We start from the raw sequence: 22,839 nt of genomic DNA, 5'->3' as shown, positions 1-22,839 counted from the left end.
GAAAACCTCCCTAATATAATGAATGATCAAAAGCTGACCATCTGAGAAGCTCAACTAACCCCATATAGGATAGACTCCAAAAGAAAAACACCAAGGCATATCTTAATCACACTCGCTACAACCAAAGAAAGATAAAAAATCCTGCAAGCAGCTTGAGAAAAACAAAAAGCCACATACAGAGGAGAAACAATCAGACTAATCTCTGATTATTTGGCAGAAACCATGCAGGCAAGAAGGCAATGGAATGACATATATAAAAACTTGAAAGAAAAAACTGCCAACCAAGAATAATATATCCTGCAAAACTTTCATTCGAATGTGATGGTGATATTAGGACATTTCCAGATAAACAGAAATTAAGGGAATATGTAAAAACCAACCAAACTTACAAGAATTATTAAAGGGAGTCCTTTGGTCTGAGAACAAACATCAGACCACAGCCTGAATCTAGGATGCAAGACTGTACCAGCCAGATACCAACCTAGGAAATGAACTCTCAAGGATTATTCAAAACCAAAACAACTGCAACAGGGAACCAGAGAGGTTAATCTATAAATGACAACAATGTCAGAGCAATAAAAGAGGGAACAAATGGTATAGGTATAGAACTCTCTCATGGAGAGGAAGGCAAGGTGACACCAAATAATAATAGAAACAGATAAGGGTAAATTTCAAGGTAACCAAGAAAGTTAACAATCCTAAAAAACCAAGAAAGTTAACAACCCTGCTCATCAAAATAAAGGAGAAAAACATATAAAGTCTCAATAAAAACAAAATCTACAAAAAACAGAAGAAATCCACAAACAAAAGAAACTCAGCACAGGAGATTAAGAGGAACAAAGAAAACATCAGCACCACAAAAAAAAAAAAAAGCACTGCAAAATGCTAGCAATAAACTCAACAATAAAGAACAACAATGGATCTGTGAAGCATCTCATAACAGAGATGCATCTGGAGGACATTATGCTGAGTGAAAGAAGTCAATCACAAAAGGACAAATATTGCATGAGACTACTACTGAAAAACTCATGAAAAGGTTTACATACAAAAAGAAACAATATTTGATGGTTGCGAGGGAGAGGAGAAGTGGGGATGGAAAAACACTTAATAGACAAAAGATAAGCAGTAACTTTGGTGAAAGGTAAGACAGTACACAATTCTGGGGAAGCCAGCACAACCTGTACAAGGCAAGGCCACGGTAGCTGCATAGACTCATCCAAACTCCCTGAGGGACCAAATTGCTCGGCTGGGGGCTGTGGGGACCATGGTCTTGGGGAACATCTAGCTCAGTTGGCATAACAGAGTTTATGAAGAAAATGTTCTACGTTCCACTTTGGTAAGTAGCGTCTGGGGTCTTAAAAGCTTGTGAGTGGCCATCTAGGATATTCCACTGGTCTCACCCCTTCAGGAGCAAAGAAAAATGAAGAAAACTAAAGACACAAGGGAAAGATTAGCCCAAAGGACTAATGGACCACATCTACTGTGGTCTCCACCAGACTGAGTCTGGTACAACTAGATGGTGCCCAGCTACCACCACTGACTACTCTGACAGGGATCACACCAGAGGGTCCTGGACAGAGCTGGTGAAAAATGTAGAACAAAACTCTAACTCGAAAAGAAAGACCAGACTTACTGGCCTGACAGAGACTGGAGAAACCCTGAGAATATGGCCCCCGGACACCCTTTCAGTTCAGTAATGAGCCCACTCCTGAAGTTCACCCTTCAGCCAAGACTGAACAGGCCCATGGAACAAAACAGGACTGAAGGGGTGCACCAGCCCTGGGGCCAGGGCTGGAAGGCAGGAGGGAACAGGAAAGCTGGTAATAGGGAACCCAGGGTTGAGAAGGGAGAGTGCTGACATGTCGTGGGGTTGTTAGCAAATGTCATACAACAATGTGTATACTGTTTGATGAGAAACTAGTTTGTTCTGTAAACCTTCGTCTAAAGTTATGTGTACATATATATATATATATATATATGTATATATATATATATATATATATATATATATACTACCTAACTGCCTCCATTAGCAACTGCCTCCTTTGCCATGAGACTACAAGAAATGGATGGTGCTTGGCTACCATTACTGAACATTTTTTTTTTTTTTTTTTTAATTTTTATTAAGCTTCAAGTGAACATTTACCATTCCAATCAGTCTGTCACATGTAGGTTTACATACATCTTACTCCCTTCTCCCACTTGCTCTCCCCCTATTGAGTCAGCCCTTACAGTCTCTCGTTTCATGCCAATTTTACCTTCTTCCCTCTCTCTCTATCTTCCCATCCCCCCTCCAGTCAAGAGTTGCCAACACACTCTCCCGTGTCCACCTGATTTAATTAGCTCACTCTTCATCAGTATCTCTCTCCCCCCCACTGACCAGTCCTTTTCATGCCTGATGATTTGTCTTCGGGGTTGGTTCCTGTCCTGTGCCATCAGAAGTTCTGGGGAGCATTGTCTCTGGGATTCCTCTAGTCGCAATCATACCATTAGGTGTGGTCTTTTAATGAGAATTTGGGGTCTGTATCCCATTGGTCTCCTGCTCCCTCAGGAGTTGTCTGTTGTGCTCCCTGACAGGGCAGACATCGATTGTGGCCGGGCACCAACTTGTTCTTCTGGTCTCAGGATATTGTAGGTCTCTGGTTCAAGTGGCCCTTTCTGTCTCTTGGGTTCTTAGTTGTCGTGTGACCTTGGTGTTCTTCCTTTGCCTTTGCTCCCGGTGGGTTGAGACCAATTAATGTATTTTAGATGGCTGCTTGTTGGCATTTAGGACCCCAGGTGCCACAATTCAAAGTGGGATGCAGAGTGTTTTCATAATAGAATTGTTTTGCCCATTGATTTAGAGGTCCTCTCAAACCAAGTTCCCCAGACCCCAGCCCCTGCTTCGCTATCCTTTGAAGCTTTCATTTTATCTCGGAAACCTCTTTACTTTTAATCCTGTCCAATTAGGCTGACCTTCCTTGTTTTGAGTGTTGTCTTTCCCTTCACCCAAAGCAGTTCTTATCTACAGATTGATCAATAAAAAGCCCTCTCCCTCCCTCCCTCCCTCCCTCCCCCCTTTGTAACCACAAAAGTATGTGTTCTTTTCCGTTTTTTCTATTTCTCAAGATCTTATAATAGTGGTCTTATACAATATTTGTCCTTTTGCAACTGACTCATTTCGCTCAGCATAATGCCTTCCAGATTCCTCCATGTTATGAAATGTTTCAGAGATTCGTCACTGTTCTTTATCGATGCGTAGTATTCCATTGTGTGAATATACCACAATTTATTTACCCATTCGTCCGTTGATGGACATCTTGGTTGCTTCCAGCTTTTTGCTATTGTAAACAGAGCTGCAATAAACATGGGTGTGCATATATCTGTTTGTGTGAAGGGTCTTGTATTTTTAGGGTATATTCCGAGGAGTGGGATTTCTGGTTTGTATGGTAGTTCTATTTCTAACTGTTTAAGATAACGCCAGATGGATTTCCACAGTGGTTGTACCATTTTACAATCCCACCAGCAGTGTATGAGAGTTCCAGTCTCTCCGCAGCCTCTCCAACATTTATTATTTTGTGATTTTTGAATTAATGCCAGTCTAGTTGGTGTCAGATGGAATCTCATCGTAGTTTTAATTTGCATTTCTCTAATGACTAATGATCGAGAGCATTTTCTCATGTATCTGTTGGCTGCCTGAATATCTTCTTTAGTGAAATGTGTGTTCATATCCTTTGCCCACTTCTTGATTGGGTTGTTTGTCTTTTTGTGGTTGAGTTTTGACAGAATCATGTAGATTTTAGAGATCAGGCGCTGGTCTGAGATGTCATAGCTGAATATTCTTTCCCAGTCTGTAGGTGGTCTTTTTACTCTTTTGGTGAAGTCTTTAGATGAGCATAGGTGTTTGATTTTTAGGAGCTCCCAGTTATCGGGTTTCTCTTCATCATTTTTGGTAATGTTTTGTATTCTGTTTATGCCCTGTATTAGGACTCCTAGGGTAGATCCTATTTTTTCTTCCAAGATTTTTATCGTTTTAGTCTTTATGTTTAGGTCTTTGATCCACTTGGAGTTAGTTTTTGTGCATGGTGTGAGGTATGGGTCCTGTTTCATTCTTTTGCAAATGGATATCCAGGTATGCCAGCACCATTTGTTAAAAAGACTATTATTTCCCCAATTGACTGACACTGGTCCTTTGTCAAATACCAGCTGCTCATACGTGGATGGATTTATATCTGGATTCTCAATTCTGTTCCATTGGTCTATGTGCCTGTTGTTGTACCAGTACCAGGCTGTTTTGACTACTGTAGCTATATAATAGGTTCTGAAATCAGGTAGGGTGAGGCCTCCCACTTTCTTCTTCTTTTTCAGTAATGTTTTGCTTATCCGGGGATTCTTTCCTTTCCATATGAAATTAGTGATTTGTTTCTCTATTCCCTTAAAGTATGACATTGGTATTTGGATTGGAAGTGCGTTGTATGTATAAATGGCTTTTGGTAGAATAGACATTTTTACTATGTTGAGTCTTCCTATCCATGAGCAGGGTATGTTTTTCCATTTAAGCGTGTCCTTTTGAATTTCTTGTAGCAGAGTTTTATAGTTTTCTTTGTATAGGTCTTTTACATCCTTGGTAAGATTTATTCCTAAGTATTTTATCTTCTTGGGGGCTACTGTGAATGGTATTGATTTGGTTATTTCCTCTTCGGTGTTCTTTTTGTTGATGTAGAGGAATCCAAGTGATTTTTGTATGTTTATTTTATATCCTGAGACTCTTCCAAACTCTTCTATTAGTTTCAGTAGTTTTCTGGAGGATTTCTTAGGGTTTTCCATGTATACGATCATGTCATCTGCAAATAGTGATAGCTTTACTTCCTCCTTACCAATCTGAATACCCTTTATTTCTTTGTCTAGCCTAATTGTCCTGGCTAGGACTTCAAGTACGATGTTGAATAAGAGCGGTGATAAAGGGCATCCTTGTCTGGTTCCCGTTCTCAAGGGAAATGCTTTCAGGTTCTCTCCATTTAGAGTGATATTGGCCGTTGGCTTTGCATATATGCCCTTTATTATGTTGAGGAATTTTCCTTCAATTCCTATTTTGGTGAGAGTTTTTATCATAAATGGGTGTTGGACTTTGTCAAATGCCTTTTCTGCATCAATTGATAAGATCATGTGGTTTTTGTCTTTTGTTTTATTTATGTGATGGATTACATTAATGGTTTTTCTGATATTAAACCAGCCTTGCATACCTGGTATAAATCCCACTTGATCAGGGTGAATTATTTTTTTGATGTGTTGTTGGATTCTATTGGCTAGAATTTTATTAAGGATTTTTGCATCTATGTTCATGAGGGATATAGGTCTAAAATTTTCTTTTTTTGTAATGTCTTTACCTGGTTTTGGTATCAGGGAGATGGTAGCTTCATAGAATGAGTTGGGTAGTATTCCGTCTTTTTCTATACTTTGAAATACCTTCAATAGTAATGGTGTTAAGTCTTCTCTGAAGGTTTGGTAGAACTCTGCAGTGAAGCCATCTGGTCCAGGACTTTTTTTTGTTGGGAGTTTTTTGATTACCATTTCAATCTCTTTTTTTGTTACGGGTCTATTTAGTTGTTCTACTTCTGTATGTGTTAGTTCAGGTAAGTAGTGTTGTTCCAAGAATTTATCCATTTCTTCTAGGTTTTCAAATTTGTTAGAGTACAATTTTATGTAGTAATCTGATATGATTCTTTTGATTTCATTTGGTTCTGTTGTGATGTGGTCCTTCTCGTTTCTTATTCGGGTTATTTGTTTCCTTTCCTGTTTTTCTTTAGTCAGTCTAGCCAATGGTTTATCAATTTTGTTAATTTTTTCAAAGAACCAGCTTTTGGCTTTGTTAATTCTTTCAATTGTTTTTCTGTTCTCTAATTCATTTAGTTCAGCTCTAATTTTTATTATTTGTTTTCTTCGGGTGCCTGATGGATTCTTTTGTTGCTCACTTTCTATTTGCTCAAGTTGTCGGGACAGTTCTCTGATTTTGGCTCTTTCTTCTTTTTGTATGTGTGCATTTATCGATATAAATTGGCCTCTGAGCACTGCTTTTGCTGTGTCCCAGAGGTTTTGATAGGAAGTATTTTCATTCTCGTTGCTTTCTAAGAATTTCCTTATTCCCTCCTTGATGTCTTCTATAACCCAGTCTTTTTTCAGGAGGGTATTGTTCATTTTCCAAGTATTTGATTTCTTTTCCCTAGTTTTTCTGTTATTGATTTCTAGTTTTATTGCCTTGTGATCTGAGAAGATGCTTTGTAATATTTCGATGTTTTGGACTCTGCAAAGGTTTGTTTTATGACCTAATATGTGGTCTATTCTAGAGAATGTTCCATGTGCGCTAGAAAAAAAAGTATACTTTGCAGCAGTTGGGTGGAGAGTTCTGTATAAGTCAATGAGGTCAAGTTGGTTGATTGTTGTAAGTAGGTCTTCCGTGTCTCTATTGAGCTTCTTACTGGATGTCCTGTCCTTCTCCGAAAGTGGTGTGTTGAAGTCTCCTACTATATATGTGGAGGTGTCTATCTCACTTTTCAATTCTGTTAAAATTTGATTTATGTATCTTGCAGCCCTGTCATTAGGTGCGTAAATATTTAATATGGTTATGTCTTCCTGATCAATTGTCCCTTTTATCATTATATAGTGTCCTTCTTTATCCTTTGTGGCGGATTTAAGTCTAAAGTCTATTTTGTCAGAAATTAATATTGCTACTCCTCTTCTTTTTTGCTTATTGTTTGCTTGATATATTTTTTTCCATCCTTTGAGTTTTAGTTTGTTTGTGTCTCTAAGTCTAAGGTGTGTCTCTTGTAGGCAGCATATAGATGGATCGTGTTTTTTTATCCAGTCCGTGACTCTCTGTCTCTTTATTGGTGCATTTAGTCCATTTACATTCAGCGTAATTATAGATAAGTAAGTTTTTAGTGCTGTCATTTTGATGCCTTTTTATGTGTGTTGTTGGCCATTTCATTTTTCCACATGCTTTTTTGTGCTGAGACGTTTTTCTTAGTAGCTTGTGGGATCCTCATTTTCATAATGTTTAACTTTGTGTTTATTGAGTCGTTACGTTTTTCTTGGCTTTTTTCTTGAGTTATGGAATTGATATTCCTTTTTGTGGTTACCTTTTTATTTACCCCTATTTTTCTAAGTAAAAACCTAACTTGTATCCTTCTATTTCGCCTTGTATCACTCTCCATCTGGCAGTTCAATGCCTCCTATATTTAGTCCCTCTTTTTGATTATTTTGATCGTTTAGCTATTGATTTCCATGATTTCCTGTTGTGTGTATTATTTTGTTTATTTATTTATTTTTTAGAATTAGTCTTAATTTGTTTGTTTTTGTGCTTTCCCTGTTTGAGTTGCGTTGATATCAGGACGTTCTGTTTTGTGACCTTGTATTGTGCTGGTACCTGATATTATTGGTCATCAGGCCAAACAATCTCCTTTAGCATTTCTTGCAGTCTTGGTTTAGTTTTTGCAAATTCTCTAAACTTGTGTTTATCTGTAAATATCTTAATTTCTCCTTCATATTTCAGAGAGAGTTTTGCTGGATATATGATCCTTGGTTGGCAGTTTTTCTCGTTTAGTGCTCTGTATATGTCGTCCCATTCCCTTCTTGCCTGCATGGTTTCTGCTGAGTAGTCTGAACTTATTCTTATTGATTCTCCCTTTAAGGAAACCTTTCTTTTCTCCCTGGCTGCTTTTAAAATTTTCTGTTTGTCTTTGGTTTTGGTAAGTTTGATGATGATATGTCTTGGTGTTTTTCTTTTTGGATCAATCTTAAATGGGGTTCGATGAGCATCTTGGATAGATATCCTTTCTTCTTTCATGATGTCAGGGAAGTTTTGTGTCAGGAGTTCTTCAACTATTTTCTCTGTGTTTTCTGTCCCCCCTCCCTGTTCTGGGACTCCAATCACTCGCAAGTTATCCTTCTTGATAGAGTCCCACATGATTCTTAGGGTTTCTTCATTTTTTTTAATTCTTTTATCTGATTATTTTCCCGCTATGTTGGTGTTGTTTCCCTGGTCCTCCAGAAGTCCCAGTCTACATTCTAATTGCTCGAGTCTGCTCCTCTGACTTTCTATTGCGTTGTCAAATTCTGTAATTTTATTGTTAATCTTTTGGATTTCTACATGCTGTCTCTCTATGGATTCTTGCAACTTGTTAATTTTTCCACTATGTTCTTGAATAATCTTTTTGAGTTCTTCAACAGTTTTATCAGTGTGTTCCTTGGCTTTTTCTGCATTTATCCTAATTTCATTTGTGATATCTTTAAGCATTCTGTAAATTAGTTTTTTATATTCTGTATCTGATAATTCCAGGATTGTATCTTCATTTGGGAAAGATTTTGATTCTTTTGTTTGGGGGGTTGGAGAAGCTGTCATGGTCTGTTTCTTTATGTGGTTTGATATGGACTGCTGTCTCCGAGCCATCACTGGGAAACTAGATTTTCCAAGTAGTCAGCTAAAAAAAAATGCAGTCAGATCCCTATCTGAATTCTCTCTCTGGCTCCGGGTATTCGGATGTTAATGGGGTCGCCTGGGGAGGGTGGGGGAGGGATCTGAGAGCTAGGAGTGTAGCACCACAGAATATAGAGCTGAACACCACGTTCACGCTCCGCCCCCGTTCGCCAAAATCCGGGCTGGACGGGTCCCTGGCTAGGACACTGCTTTCCTTGCTCGGAAACCAGTCCCTTCCTCCTGGGGACTTCCTCCGGTGCGCGGCACCGCTCGTGGGCACTGGGTGGGCGTTTCCCGCACGAACGGGTGGGCCCGCCCCCAGGGTCTATTCAGGCGATTATAATTAGATCCCGCGGTCACGCCCCGCCTGTGTGCGCGCCCAAATCCCAGCGGGATGACTTCCGGGTTGAGACGCTGCTTTCCCTGTTCGGGAACCAGTCACTTCCTCCCCGGGACTTCTCCTTCCGGAGCGCCACACCTCTCGCGCGAACTGGGTTGGCGTCACCTGCACGGCCAGGTGGGCCCGCCCCCTGGGTCAATTCAGGGCAATAAAAATGGACTCCGTGCTCACGCCCCGCTCGTGCGCGCGCCCAAGCCCCGGCAGGACGGAACCCCGTCTGGGACGCTACTTTCTGCGCTTCGGGACCAATCAGTTCCTCCGCACGGCCAGGTGGGCCCGCCCCCTGGGTCAATTCAGGGCGATAAAAATGGACTCCACGCTCACGGCCCGCTCGTGCGCGCGCCCAAGCCCCAGCAGGGCGGCACTCTGTCTGGGACGCTACTTTCTGCGCTTTGGGACCAATCAGTTCCTCCCGGGGACTTCTCCTTCCAGTGTGCCACACCTCTCGCGCAAACTGGGAGGGCGTCACTCGCACGACCAGGTGTTCCCGCCCTCTGGGTCAATTCAGGGTAATAAAAATGGACCCCGCGCTCATGCCCCGCCCGCGCGCGCGCGCGCGTGCCCAGATCGCAGCGGAATGGCTCCCCGTCTGGGATGCTGCTTTCCCTGTTTTGAGACCAGACACCTCCGGGGATTTCTCCCTCTGGTGTGCCGTGCCACACGCGCGGACTGGGTGCGCGTCCTCCCGCACGAACGCGTGGGCCCCGCCCTGGGGTCACTCCAGGGAAACACAGCTGACCCCCCCCCGCGCGCGCCCCGTCGGCTTCTCGCCTAACTCCCGGCGGACGGCACGGCACCCCAGCTGGGACGCTGTTCTCCCCCCTCTCAGATCAGTCACTGCCTCCCGGGTGTTTCTCCCTCCGGCTGCGCCCCTACGCCGCCCGCGCCAACCTGCTAGGCTTCCTCCCGGGATGGGTTCGGGGGGGAAGGGGTGGGCCCCCTTTCTGTGCCGTCTGCCCCCCTGGGCTCTGCCCCAGATCGAGCTCCGAAGGTCACCTGCCTGGTGCGCTGGCTCCTAGTTCTGAAAACAGTCGCTGTCTGCCCGTATTTGTTCGTCCTCCGTCTCTAAGTCTGTGCTTGTTGTTCAGAGTTCATAGATTGTTATGTATGTGATCGATTCCCTTGTTTTTCCGAGTCTTTGTTGCAAGAGGGATCCGTGGGAGCGTCCACCTAGTCCGCCATCTTGGCCCATTACTGAACATTTTGATCAAAGATTCTGTAGAAGAATCTTTGGTCAAAATGGGAAAATACTAAAGAGAATTTGAAGTTCTCATGGAATCCAGACTTTCTGTAACCATTGAGGCTGGGTGAACTCGAAATTATTGCCCTAAAATAATCTTTAAACCTTAAAGCAAAAATATCCCCTAAAATTTTCTTTAAATCAAACACTAGTTTAGCTTAATTAGTGAAGAATGTCTGCCTTGAGCATTGTGTACTTTTAAAGAATTATCTATATGGGATTAAACTGACAACAGGAACTCAAAAGAGTAGATAGAAAACTTAGAGGGCAGTAAGTTGATGTTAGTAGGGGTGGACCAATTCAGAAAAGGAGGGTGAGAGTGGTAATCAATGACACTGAATTTATACATGCAGAAATTGTTGAATTATACATGCAGAAATTGTTGAATTCTGTGTATATTCTCAACAACAAAATACAATAAATTTTTTTTTTTAAAGTTGTGTCATCACAAGGTAGCAAAAATTCTGCAGCCTAACTGGAAGTTAGCCCACATCATCAGGGCTGTCAACCTAAAGAAGAGGTGCTGGAGGGCCAGACAGAACAGAATGGCACAAAAGAGGTGTTAAATAAATATTTGTTAAAAATGAGAATGAAGTTGAGTAAGAGGAAGACTCTATGACCATCAAACAGAATGTGAACTACTCTACAGACCCTCTATGAAAAAGGGTTTGTATATTACACGGATAGGGATTTGAGAAAAGAGTACTTTCATAATTCTTTATTATTTGTTAATCCTGCCGCTTTAGTTACATTGAATCTCCAGATTAATTATGGCCCACAGGAGTTAAGAAATTAAATTTAAGGTATTAATGGTTGAAAACTTAGTATTTATATTTTAATTGGGCTTTTCGATATCTTAGGCCAAAGTCATAAGTAACATAAGAATTTCAGGCACCACTACAGGGAGAAGAGGAGCCTTTTGAGGCTGAACTGGGTATTTTGTGTGTGTGTGTGTGTGTGTGCGCGTGCGCGTGTGTGTGTGCTTTAGATGAAGGTTTACAGAGCAAATTAGTAATATATTATACATAAATTGTTCCATGACATTGGTTGTAATCCTTGCAATATGTCAGCACTCTCCCCCCCAAAAAAAAAAAAATTTTTTTTTTTTTCTCCCCATTACAACCCTGAATTCCCCATTTCCATTCGTTTGGTTTTCCTGTCCCTTCTTGCCTTCTCATCTTTCCTTGTGGGCAGATGTTGTCCTTTTGGTCTCATGTAGATGATTGTTCTAAGGAGCACTTTCCTCACGTGTGTTATTGTTTGTTTATAGACCTGTCTATTATTTGGCTGAAAGGTGATCTCCTGCAATGGCTTCAATATCAGGTTAAATTAAAAAAAAAAAAAAACAGGTTAAATCAAGTCAATTCTGACTCATAGTGACCCCCCAGGACAGAGAACTGCCCCATAGGTTTCCAAGGAGCGCCTGGTGAATTTGAACTGCTAACCTTTTGGTTACCAGCCAAACCCTTAACCGCTACGCCATCAGGGTTTCCAATTCCATGTTAGAGGGTTTCTAAGGGCGATAGTCTTAGAGGTTCCTCCAGTCTCTCTCAGACCAGTAAATTGGATCTTTTTTAAGAATTTGAATTTTGTTCTATATTTTTTTCCCACTCTAACCAGGATCTTCTATTGTGATTCCAGTCAGAGTGGTCGGCAGTGATAGCTGGGCACTATCTAATTCTTCTGCTCTCAGGCTACTGGAGGCTCTGGTTCCTGTGGTCCATTAGTCCTTTGGACTAATTGCTTCCTTGAGTCTTAGGTTTTCTTCACTCTCCTTTACTCCGGACAGAAAAAGGCCAGTAGCTGTATCTTAGATGACCACTCGCAAGCTTTTAAGACCCCAGATACTACCCACCAAAAGCAGGATGTAGAAAGTTGTCTTTATGGACTACGTTACACCAATTGACCTAGATGTCCCCCAAGACTATGTTCCTTATCCTTCCGGCCCTGTAACTCATGGACTGGGCATTTTTATTGCTCTTCAAGTCCTACAATATTCACAGCCAAGTAACTATACATTGGAGCCATTAACATAGTATTTTTCTACAAAGCTGATGTTTCTGACTAAGGCTATCAAGGCGAATGTTTTGAGTTTTTCTTTTATTCTTACATTCACTAGTGCTGTATTTGAGCTGATCCATCTATATTGCCCACCCATATTGCTCAAACCTCCTTGTGATCACTGAATTAATGAAATGGTAGCCTCACAGAGCCATAGCTAGGTAATTCTTATGTCATGCTATCATGATTGTTTTAAAGTCTGGCATAAAATTTCCTATGCCAAAAACCAATGCCGTTGCTGCTGAGTTGATTCCAACTCATAGCAACCGTGTAAGACAGAGTAGAACTGCCCCATAAGGTTTTCAAGGAGCAGCTGGTGGATTCGAACTGCTGACCTTTTGATTAGTAGCCAAACGCTTAACCATCGCACCACCAGGGCTCCACAAAACTTCCTATAGCCTATGAATAAAATAAACTCAGTAAGTTCTGAGTATTTCAGCTGAATATCTCATATCTAACTATTTGTTTTGAAGACCTAAAGTGATATGGGAAACCGTAAAGTGATAACTTCTCCATTTTGATTCTGCATTGCTTGAAGAAAAGAGAGAAAGAGAATGAAAGGAAGGTGAACTCACTGCTGTAGAACTAAAAAAAATGGAACTCATTGTATTCAAAACTAAGACATGCACATTAGTTGGGAACTCAAAATACCTCTGAGTTATAGTCCTTCTTTGGAAGTGAACAAGAAATTGGACTATAATGCCATATCTAGCTTGACTAGAGACAGCACAACTGCAAAGAGAATAATGTGCACTTTCACCCCTAAGGACCTGGGAAATAAGCACAAACAAAACTTTCAAGGGCTTAAAATTTAGCTGTGGGAAACATACTGCAGATAAATAGAGAAGAAAACAGCTGATCCCAGGGGAAACAACTAGATGGTAATATGGAATGCAATTAAGAGCAGTGGCAAAGTCTTTCAACATTAGTATTTGTTTAATCCAGTCACTCTAAGCAAAGGTAGCTGCAGTGAGGGAACCACACTTTCTACTCCAGCATCTGGGGAATCCAGGGATTTCCAGCACAAAGACCCATCAGGTGAAGGGCAATGTGACAGCAGATTCAGGGAGACTGGTTGGCTAATGGACGAGGGAATAAATTCTCCCAGAACACTCCCCATTCAAACCATTGGCAATGGAGTCGCCCTTCAGGTAATCTGTATGCCTGTTTCTTTTTTCCATTTTCAATTTATAATAACAATAACGACCTAGACATAGGACATTTCCTGGACTTTAATGACTGTCTGAGGTTAATGGCCCTCAACTACACCTCAGGCCATCAACTCCTCCCAGCTGGTCATTAATCTCCAGGAAATATCCTGTTCCAGGGTCATTATTGTTTCAATATCAACTATACCTTAAAAGCTTTATGGATTCTGCAAATACAGATCTCTTGCCAATAGAGGTTATAAGACCTGTTTAGAATTTCAAAATTATCTTGAGTATGACCCCTCAGAGATGTTTTGTTCAAAACTAAAATTGGCTTAAGAAAACATTCATCTTTATTTTTGTTTTTTTATTTACATTTTCTCAGGAAAGAGGTCTATTAAATGTTACAATGACCCCCTCAAAAAAATCAATTAATATTGGCAGAAAAAGGTCAGTGTTAAAGGTGAGCACCCTTTCTCCTGAACGGTAGCACAGCCCAGCCTTTGCAAACACAAAGTTACTTGTGAAAATAGTTCCCCAAAATGATTTATGTGCTTAAATGTCATCAGATTACATCCCATGCATACAATTTGCAAAATATATCCTAATTCTAAACTCCCTATCTTTTTTCACTTTCATAAGAAATACTCCAATGTATACATTAATATTATCTCAACAAGCATTCCATGAACAACACACTATTCTATATGAGGAGGGGCTGAGACATGGGTGAAATATAACTTCTGGAAGGGGCAGATATTAAGATTCTGATTCAGCAGCAAAGGGAAGGATGTTTGGGCAGGAAGCGTCTGAAAACTAAAGAGCTAGTGTAGGCAAAGGAGGGGTCTGGGGCATGTGTTTAGAACAAAGAAAATCCAACAAATGGTAACAAGAGTATTCTCCAGCAAACAGGCAGTCCATACAAACAGAAGTACTTGGGGCAGGGAGGGTCTTGGAGAGATGTGGAAGCCATGAATGGGCCCCAGCTTCAGGCAAGGTTTGAGGGTCAAAGACCCATGTATGGAACTTCTGACAACAACAGAGTTTAACTATAGAATTAGTCATGCATTAGCCTGCATTCCCAGGTAGATTTCTGGCAAATAGACTCTGAAGCTGAAGAATAAGGTGGGACATCAGTCACAGGAACAAGGCATGAGCTTAGATACAGACCTGGAGCACAGGGTCAAAGAAAACAGGGAGGTAGGCTGACTGTATTCTACCTGAGTCAGAGTCCCCATGATCACTAATGGAGTGATCTCAGAGCTGAATCTTGGGCTGCAGGGCTGGGGAGCAGAAAATCAAACAGATCACACATAGCTAGCCACTCTAAGACTCCATTTTCAAAAGGAAAAAAAAAAAAAATGTTTTCTTTCAAATAAGCACATTTGAAAATTTTACTCTAGGTATATAAATGTAAAAACTGCAAGGTATGGGGACTCCAAGCAGGGAGTAGAAGAAAATAATAACCCCTCAGCATTCTCAAAATAAACTCTTCATCAGAAAGAAGAGAATCATTGAACTCTTAGAAAATAAAACAATGCATTATATTATCCTATTTGTCTGCTACTATAACACTTTCTTCAAGTACCAAAGTTCACACGCCAATTGCTACTAGAATATTCTAACTGAAATCAGGAAAGCATAATACAAAAGATAAATTAGAAACAGACCCTGAGACAAGGACTTGAGTATAAGTAGTCTATCTGGAGAACTGTTTAGATGATTCTTAAACCCCTCGTCTACTCTGAGAATAAAGACTGAAGCAAGATTGGAGAGAAGAGCTCTTCAGAGGGATGTGCCATGAGTCTACATCCCCAAAAGGGCAGGGTGGGGGTGCTCCCCCTTCCAAGCCTGCTGAGATGTGTACCAAGAAGTTTGGCTGGGAACGCTGCTTCTCCCTTTGCCTCAAGACAAGAGTGGTAGACAGAATCATGAGTCCCTCACAAAGATAATCACGTCCTAACCCCCACAACCTATGAATATATTACCTTACACGGCAAAAGAGTCTTTGCAGATGTGATAAAGTTAAGGATCTTGAGCTGGGGAGATGATGCTGAGTTTCCCTTATAAGGGAAAGAGAGAGGCCCGAGAGGCAGAGTGAGAGAAGGCAATGTGAAGACAGAAGCAGGGGTCAGAGAATCAGAGAGATTTGAAGATGCTATGCTGCTAACTTTGAAGATGGAAGAAGGCCATGAGCCGAGAAATGCCGGTAGCCTCTAGAAACTGGAAAAAGCAAGGAAAAGTATTCTCCCCTAGAGCCTCCAGAAGGAACACACCTCTGCCAGCACCTGATTTTAGACAAGGAGGGCCATTTCAGGTTTCTGGCTTAAGAACTGGAAGATAATAAATTTGTGTTGTGTTAAGCCACTAAATTTTGGTAATTTGTTAGAGCAGAAAAAAAAAAAAAGTGACAAGAGAAGGGCTTTACTGGAGTCTTAAATGCTAACAAGCGGCCATCTAAGATGCATCAATTGGTCTCAACCTACCTGGATCAAAGGAGAATGAAGAACACCAAGGCCACACCATAACTATGAGCCCAAGAGACAGAAAGGGCCACATGAACCAGAGACCTACATCATCCTGAGACCAGAAGAACTAGTTGGTGCCCGGTCATAACTGATGACTGCCCTGACAGGGAGCACAACAGAGAACCCCTGAGGGAGCAGGAGATCAATGGGATGCAGACCCCAAATTCTCATAAAAAGGCCAGACTTAATGGTCTGACTGAGACTAGAGGAATCCCGGCGGTCATGGTCCCCAAACCTTCTGTTGGCCCAGGACAGGAACCATTCCTGAAGACAACTCATCAGACATGAAAGGGACTGGACAGTGGGTAGGACAGAGATGCTGATGAAGAGTGAGCTACTTGTATCAGGTGGACACTTGAGACTGTGTTGGCATCTCCTGTCTGGAGGGGAGATAGGAGGGTAGAGAGGGTTAGAAACTGGCAAAATTGTCATGAAAGGAGAGACTGGAAGGGCTGACTCATTAGGGGGAGAGTAAGTGGGAGTATGGAGTAAGGTGTATATAAGCTTATATGTGACAGACTGACTTGATTTGTAAACGTTCACTTAAAGCTCAATAAAAATTATGAAAAAAAAAAGAGAGAGAAGGGCTTTAGAGAGCCCACATGGAGATCTTACTATATGTCCTCTAAAGCTTAGTAAACACAAGGGACCACTGTCTGACTCTCCTCTGGATAATCTAAGGGCATGATAAGGGTTAGCTAACTGCTGTGATAGTAGAATAGGAAAGTGAGAATTGGTCTGTGCTCCAGAGCCTGTTTACTGGAAAATATGTGAGTGCTTCATGCCTGCATAGGATTGTCTTGGGTCTTATTCATGAGAGCCATCTGCAGAGCTGGCTTCATGGGCATTCACACAGGGGCCTGCATTCAGAAGGGCCTCGTGTATGGTTTCTGCTCTGCTATTGCCATCTTGAAATTCTTAATAATTTTTGATCCAGGAGCCCTGCATTTTTATTTTTCACCTGGTCTCACAAATTTTCTAGCAGATCCTAGCCATCTGGAAGGGCAACGAGACCAGCCAAAAAAAAAAAAACCTGGCAGAATGACAACAGTCTTAGGGGCTGAGGAAAAAACAAGTGAACAGCTACACTCAACAGGCGGTTGTCCAGTTCAGGGCTAAAGATCCCAATTCTGTCATGGTAGTGATTGGGAGGCAACCTCCCAAGAATTCAAAAAGCATCCACAAGAAAAAGAACCCACCTTAAACAGTGTCTTGGTCATCTAGAGCTGCTATAACAGAAATACCACAAGTGGATGGCTTTAACAAAGAGAAATTTATTCTCTCACAGTCCAGTAGGCTAGAAGCCCGAATTCAGGGTGCTGGCTCCAGGGGAAGGCTTTTCTCTCTGTTGTCTCTGGAGGAGGGTTCTTGTCATCAGTCTTCCCTTGGTCTGGGAGCATCTCAGCCCAGAAACCTCGGGTCCAAAGGACACACTCTGCTCCTGGCACTGCCGTATTTTGGTGGTTTGAGGTCCCCCTGTCCCTCTGCTAGCTTCTCTCTTATATATCTCAAAGAGATTGGCTTAAGACACTGTATGATCTTGTATATCTCATCAATATAACTGCCACTGTAAACCTACAGTAGACAATTTCCAATAGGAAAAAATGCATGATAACAATTGAGCCTTCATTCCAAATGGAAACATAAGGTCACCCCCTGAGACACCTGATCTTAATGCATAGTGTGAACCAGCACTGGGACTTCTTCCTCCCATCCCCCCTCATTCCCCTAGAATTCTTTTTCTCTCAAATATAATGACCAATGGACTAAAAGTCTCTGATGCCTCCTCAAGTGCTTTCAAGATGAAACCCAGAGTCTTGAGCACAGTACCTGATGCTCGTCAGCTGGCCCTAACAGGTCTAGCTGGCCCTTCTCCCACCATCCTCCCTATGCTCTGAGAGCCATGACGCCCAAACTTCTGTCACTCACATACCACCTTCAGGGCGTTTGCTACATACAGTCCTCACACGATAGTTATCTCCTTTAATATTTTTCCTTAAATTAAGTAACTATTTTTACTTAAATTTATCCTAATTTAAAGCTATGTCTTTAAATCAAGTTTTAATGTACTGCTTACATTTTTACTAAGTACTTCACTGTTAAAACTAATATAATTTTTTTAATTAAAAATTTTACCTCTGTGCCCCACCTAAAGCCATTTGTTACACCATGCAATAACATATTTGTTGCATACAAACACGTAACAAACATTGGGATATACTACTCTAGCTAGAAACTATGCTGAAATTTTTACTGTACATTGAGCATAAGCACAACCAGTTGTCATCAAGTAGACAGACTCCCACTCATGGTGACCTCATGTGTGTCAGAGTGGAAGTATGCTCCACAGGGTTTTCAATGGCTGGTTTTTCAGAAGTACCATAGATCTCTAGGCCTTTTTTCCAAAGCACCTCTGGGTGGACTTGAACCATCAAGCTTTCAGTTAGCAGCCAAGCACATTAAACTTTTGCACTACCCAGGGTCTCCACTGAACATATTGAGCCTTTTTAAACCCATGGGTCTTCCTCCAGGACTGCCCATTTTCTTTATCTGATAAAGCTATCCTCTTCCTTTAAGACTCAACTCAAAAATCACCCCCACTCAGAAAAAAAAAAAGCTTCCCTAAATAACTTAAAGTCAGATGTTCCTCCTCTGTGTTCCCAACCAGCTTCTACTGCCTGCCTCCACTATACATCTGTCTTCCTTATAAAACTGAGTAGTCAGGGACCTTGACTTATTCGTCTTTGATTATTCCATTACATAGATCAGTACATATTGGCTGCTCAAAAAAATGTTAAATACATAAAAATGATGGAATATACAGCCATGGTTTATACTCAGTGTGAATATTTCCGCATTATATCACTTCTATAAAACAAAAAGACATCTAAAACTTACAATATGGAAGACTTCTCTATAATTATTAGATGAGACTAATACATAAATTTAAATGACTGTGGTTCCCATATAGGAAGAGAGGTTACACAAGAACTAGAAAAATCAAGAAGGAAAAATAAAGTTGCCCCAAATTTCAGTGTAATTATTTTGCATGCAAAGGCTCTAGTTTTTCTCTTTAGGGATCTTCCTTTAATGATCACTTTCTAGTTGTGAATTTTAAAAATTAAGGCCAGAGAAGCAAATGTGATTAAAACAGAGATAAGCACCGGTTACTTCAGAAGAAATGCACTCACTGAAAACAAATATTATGTCAGATACGTGAGGTACACTGACTAATTTCAGAAGTTTCTGAATGAATGCTTCATAGTTCCAACTCCATATTATAATCAAGAAAACGCCCTTTTCCCGTTGCATTTCCCTGGCTCAGAGAATGAACTGGAAAATGTTGCGAGTGCGCATCACAGGTGTGGCGGACAGAAGGCTGTAGGAATTGGCTACATAAAGACCAGCTTTTTTACTCAGAAACATTTTTTCTGTCTTGTGCTCATTTTCCTCATCTGTGATTTAAAAGCCGGTTGACTGATATGCTAATAAGTAGACATTCGAAAATAATAAAAATATAAGCTTGTATTGTTTGACATTCTAGTTAGACCTGGAAAACATAGTGACTACACAGATACATTCACCAGAGTGCTTTTATTAGGGAAGGGAAAAAAGTAAACAACCTGAATGCCTGTAGGTTCAGCCACAGTGAAACATTCTTCAAGTGCCTAATGTGTCCCAGGCACTGCAGGGAAGGGAAAGGGAAGACCTGGGCATCTTCTGACCCTCAAGAAGCTTCTACTCTACCTGGGGAGACAGGTGTATAAACAGATAATACTGTAAGAGGAGTATGGTGAAATGAATTGTGAATATTGCCAACTCAACAAAATTTTGGAGATTATGTAGCAGCCCGAGACACCATTTATAAAAAACACTAGGCCAAAAAGCAAAACACAACAATGTATTTAGTCTATTATAATAACTTTAATAAATAGCTTGTTAACAAAAGACAAAAGAAAACATGTTAAATTACAAAGATGGTTTTGCTAGGAGGTGAGATCCTTGAACTCCCGTTTTTTAAATTCTTTAATGTTGTTACAACAGCAATGATACAATAAATTTTAAAACATTTGGTTTTAAAGAAAATACATAAACTTTGTGCCAATTCAAAGTACCAGTTTCTTGGATATTAAATTTTATTCAAACCAATTTTTTGATTCGATATGTGTTTAAGCAAAAAAAATTAGTACTTAGGTCAAATGACAATATTAATTAATGAGTATTCTTTTTTATTTTTTTCCTTCACACTTTCACTTTTTGCTTTTGAGAAAACCGTGGATTGGGGAGGGGGAGTAGAAATATTCTGAAAAGAAATTCAAAGGAAGCAGCTGGCAAAATGCACACAAAAAGAGAGAGTGGAGGGAAGGAGCCGGCTGTCTCAGCAGGGGGAGAGCAATTTAGATTATGTAGCAGGGTATATATAAGTTTTTGTACGAGAGACTGACTTGATTTGTAAACTTTCACTTAAAGCACAATAAAGTTTTTTTTAAAAAACTCAAAAAAAAGAAATTCAAAGGACCGTAAATTTTGTAAAGAAATAGTCACAAAGAATTGGTAAGGAAAATAGCATACTTGATTCTGCACCTACAGAACCATTACCAAAAACGAGGTTCTAGAGCCTGGCCTGGCCATGAGCCTTGAAACTAGACTCATTTATAAAATATCCCAGAAGCACTTGCTAAAGGAAGTGAGGAAGAGGGAAATGAGTGGAAGCAATAACTCTCTGTCCCTCTGAGGCCTCTGAAAGGGCCAGAGCACCCAGCAGCTCCTATTCAGGGCTCAGGGCCAGTCCCCATGCAGAAAAGTGGAAAAGGCCTAGCCAATACATTGTCTGACTGACCGGAAAAAGAGCAACAGTTTTCCCAACAGCCTTCACACAAGCAGCAGTATTCCTCAAAGAAATGGAGCAAAATGTGAAAAGACTCTTGTGCACAGGGCAGGGCAGGGCGAAGAAAAGTTAGCAAGGGAAACAGCTGCTGTAAAACGGTGCTGGGCATTAATCAAGCCGTCTCCAGGACAGCAGGAAGGCTTATATCAAGGGCCTTAACTTGCCCCCAAGGCCCTGTTTTTACCTTGATTTAGCAATTCCCACCGACAGCAATCTGTTGTTCTCATCCCTTGGAAGGCCCCAAGCTTGTAGATCTGTCCTTCTACCAGCTTGCCTTTGGTAGCCCTTCAAGGAGAAAAGCTCCCCAGGAAGCAGACAGAGCTTTATTTTTATCCCAGTTAAAGTCCCTATCCAATCCATTAATAGCTAAGATAACCTTGGTCCAGGGCATTTCCTGTAGAAGCTGTAACCAGCTGGGGTTAATGAACTCTCCCAACTATTAATTCCTGGGAGAGGCCATTGGCCTGAATTGTTACTTAATTACTCTTCTGTGTACAGCTTCATAAAGCAATGAAATGCCTTCTTTCAGGAAGAAAGGAGATGGTAATGGGGGTCATCACAGGCCATTAATTTTACAAATAGTTTGTTAGAAACTACAGTATGTTACCAAGTCACTCTGGCCCACAAATCAACTCAATGTGGTTCTTATTAGTTGAGATCCCTAACTTCACAGGTTTCTGTGGCTCGCAGACACACAAAAAGTTACAAAGCACGCAGCATCTGGTCAAAATTTACATACTCGGGTATGCAAATACATATTCTTTATGTTCTGCAGGTACTCTTGTCTTACTCTTATCTTCCCCTCTACCCGCTAATTCCTAAAGTGGGCAGAAGGAGCCGATTCCAGATACCATGGCCTTTTCCAATTTAAAAATCTCTTTCAGGTTGTTGCTCAGTCTTTCAGGGATTTGCTCCTTCTGAAGAGCTCTCTTTTCCAGGATGACGGCAGGTGCGTGGAAAGGCTGTGTATCCTCGAGGTACTGCAGGAGGGACACGGGGGCCCTCCTACACCTTGGTGCTCCCGTATCCACGACGTGCATCCTGGCCCGCCCCGGCCTGGGCTTGCCCTGAAGGTGTTCACTGATGCATGGCCACTCCTGCCTGGTCTTTCAGGCTGCACACTGGTCCCTGCTGGAGGGGCCTTGCTATTCCGCTGGTTATAAGAACCATAGACCCTGGCTCTTCAACATGACCCAACGTCTTTTCTTGTTCATTAGGCTTCTTAACACATCTCCACTTTGGGGTCTGGGAATGCTCTGTGGCTTCCTCTGCAACACCCCATTTAAAGCTGCAACAATCTCCCCCACCACACACGCACAACTGCATTCCTCCCCTTTCATTTGTTTATTTTTCTTCATAGCTATCTCAATCATCTAGTGCTGCTATAACAGAAATACCACAAGTGGATGGCTTTAACAAAGAGAAATTTATTTCTTCACAGTAAAATAGGCTAAAAGTCTAAATGCAGGGTGTTAGCTCCAGGGGAAGGCTTTCTCTCTCTGTCGGCCTTCTCATCAGTCTTACCCTGGACCAGGAGCTTCTCCATGCAGGGACCCGGGACCAAAGGATGCGCTCTGCTCCCAACACTGCTTTCTTGGTGGTCTGAGGTCCCCAACTCTCTGCTTGCTTCCCTTTATCTCTTGTAAGATAAAACGTGGTACAGGCCACACCCCCGGGAAACTCCCTTTATGCTGGATCAGGGATGCGACCTTAGTGAGGTGTTATATCCCACCCTAATCCTCTTTAATATAAAATTACAATCACAAAATGAAGGACAACCACACAATACTGAATCAAGGACTAAACAACTTGACACATATTTTGGGGGGACACAATTCAATCCATGACAACAGTATTCCCCTTTTTTATCATACCAAATAAAAGTTAATTTCCTTTTTTTTTTTTTTTTATTTTGTTACCCACCCCCCACTAGAATGTAAACTCCATGAGGGCAGGTGCTTCTGGCTGTTTTGCTCACTCCTACTCCATAGTCTTAGAAGAGTGTCCGGCACAGGTAGGTGTTCTATCAGTGTTCACTGAATATGAGCAGGTAACTGGCTATGTGATGGGATCAGACTGCTGGCCACAGGGTCCAACGTTCCCATGTTAGTCATGCTTGGGC

At 41.4% G+C, this 22,839-nt stretch overlaps 1 long non-coding RNA gene across 8 annotated transcripts in view; it reads right to left on the bottom strand.

The window, feature by feature from the left end:
• The window catches only part of LOC111753002 (uncharacterized), a 308,317-nt gene that overhangs the window by 165,556 nt on the left and 119,922 nt on the right, over window positions 1-22,839 (bottom strand). The gene's annotated exons all lie outside the window — the stretch shown is intronic.

This window comes from Loxodonta africana, chromosome 10 (assembly GCF_030014295.1).
Source record: "Loxodonta africana isolate mLoxAfr1 chromosome 10, mLoxAfr1.hap2, whole genome shotgun sequence".
Taxonomy (NCBI): Eukaryota; Metazoa; Chordata; class Mammalia; order Proboscidea; family Elephantidae; genus Loxodonta; species Loxodonta africana.
This window is presented reverse-complemented; position numbering and strand designations above follow the sequence as displayed.